The sequence below is a fragment of the Benincasa hispida genome, chromosome 12 (genome assembly GCF_027475165.1).
Source record: "Benincasa hispida cultivar pf3 chromosome 12, pf3_genome.v1.1, whole genome shotgun sequence".
Taxonomy (NCBI): Eukaryota; Viridiplantae; Streptophyta; class Magnoliopsida; order Cucurbitales; family Cucurbitaceae; genus Benincasa; species Benincasa hispida.
Window position 1 is genome coordinate 1,041,608 of NC_143489.1, and position 1,950 is coordinate 1,043,557.

At 30.3% G+C, this 1,950-nt stretch overlaps 1 non-coding gene across 1 annotated transcript; it reads right to left on the reverse strand.

The window, feature by feature from the left end:
- Positions 1–370: 370 nt before the first annotated feature.
- Positions 371–454, reverse strand: TRNAM-CAU (transfer RNA methionine (anticodon CAU)). Its single transcript is given in 2 exon segments — positions 371–406; positions 417–454. It is a non-coding gene; the product is annotated as a tRNA-Met (tRNA).
- Positions 455–1,950: the final 1,496 nt, after the last annotated feature.

The following is a 1,950-nucleotide window of genomic DNA, read 5'->3' on the forward strand; positions in this document are numbered from 1 at the left end:
TTTTTAATCCAAACATATGTAGTTGATTTTTTTTTTTTTTTTTTTTTTTTGTGAAATGCATATGTCTTAGTCAAGTCATCTATGATCTAGGATCAATTTTATTTTTTATTAATATATTCTGAACCCAAATTAATTTAATAGTAAAACCATAAGTGGATAACAATTTACTAGCAATTATATTTGACCTATTTTAATTCAGATATCGAGAGGTCAATTAGAGACTCATGATTCCAAGACTAAGGGAAAAAAAAATTAAATGAAGGAATCCAAATTGATTTATATTTCTGCTCTATCGAAATTTAAAAGTAATCCAAAACTAAACAAATTAAATGAAGGGAAAAAAAAAAAAAAAAAAAAAAAAAAAAGAATTTGGGGTGAGAGAGGCTCGAACTCTCGACCTCAGGATAACTCTAAGCTATGAGACCTACGCGCTAGCCAACTGCGCCACCACCCCACGTTGTTTAGGAGGATAGAATTTAAATAAATAAATAAAACAATGACTTTTCTTTTCTTTTAATTGTCATAAATTTCTGACAAATCTGTGTTTAATAAATAAATGGATTTTATTTAATTACCTAACAAGAATATAATTACATTTGAAATTAGTGGACATCAATGACCTTTCTACATAAATATCAACTGATTAAATAAAGTTGTACGATTAAAACAGAGTTCAAAAGTCTTGGAATCAAATTTAATAAATATGAAAGTATCAAATAACAAAAATAGAATTATGTGTAAGGTTCAATTGTCTAGTTAGTTGTTTTTATTATTTTAATTGCATTTCATATATATATATATATATATTGGTAATAAAAGAAACGAATTTAATTCACATTGTCATCTCAAATGGTCACATTATGCCTATCATCTTCCATTTGTTACCAATTAATATACAATATGACATTGGAAGATTTTGAAGTCTAAATTGTTGTAGTTCAACCTTATCAAGTATGTAAGATTCAATTGTCCAATTAACATTGAAAATTATGATTGCATTTAGATTTCTAAAATTTGAAAACTCAACCTATTTTTTCCCTAAAAGAATATAATCTCTTCATGACAAACAAGAGAGTCATAGTCTTTGTTATTTTGCCAATCGAGTTAGTGGTAGGTAGAGAGATAAGGAAAGAATTTTGAAAAGAGTAAAGAAAGATGAAGAAGAAGAATAAGGATAGTATTATTATAGTAATTAGGTATAAAATTGAGAGGTCAGAGATTGGAATCTTCCTAAGGAGTAAAAGAAGAATAAAGAAGAATAAAGAAGATAGGTAGGGTTAGGGGAGATGGGAGTTTGAATGGGATAATAAATGTAAAAGAGAGGTGGTGGGAAAATAGTGGGAAAGTGTATGTGGGGAGGAAGTGGTTAAAAGAAAGAAAGAAGGAAGGAAGGAAAGGGGAGGAGAGGCATGTGGAAGGATATGGAGATGGAGGGTAGATGCCAGGCAGTTGGGGGATTCTCATATCCACCATCAACAAAATGCACGTTCCCTTACACCCTGTACTCATCTCTTCTTGTTTTTCCCTTTTTTTTTTCCTTTTTCTTATTTCTATTGTCAACGCATTCTTCATTGCTTTTCCACTCTCCCTATCTCTCTTATTTAACTTCCACCTTCAAATCTCCTCACTCCAAAACTACACACTGATAGTTGTAATTATATCCTCAAATTTTTAATCGTAAATATTTAAATGCCTTGAATTCGTCGGGACCCAAGGCCGACGTGCCGTAAATGGTGGTTATGAATTTAGAATTTTGAGAAATGCACTATATAAATTCTCTAAACTCTAAGCATGTCATTCATTCTTCATTCTATCATGTTCTTTCTAATAGAATTGTTCCCGTGGGCGTAGCTAATATACGGTTACTGAACCCCGTAAATCTGTGTATCATTTTTCTATTATTTTATATTTTCTATATTCTTTTCGTCGATTTCATAACAGTAAAAGTTG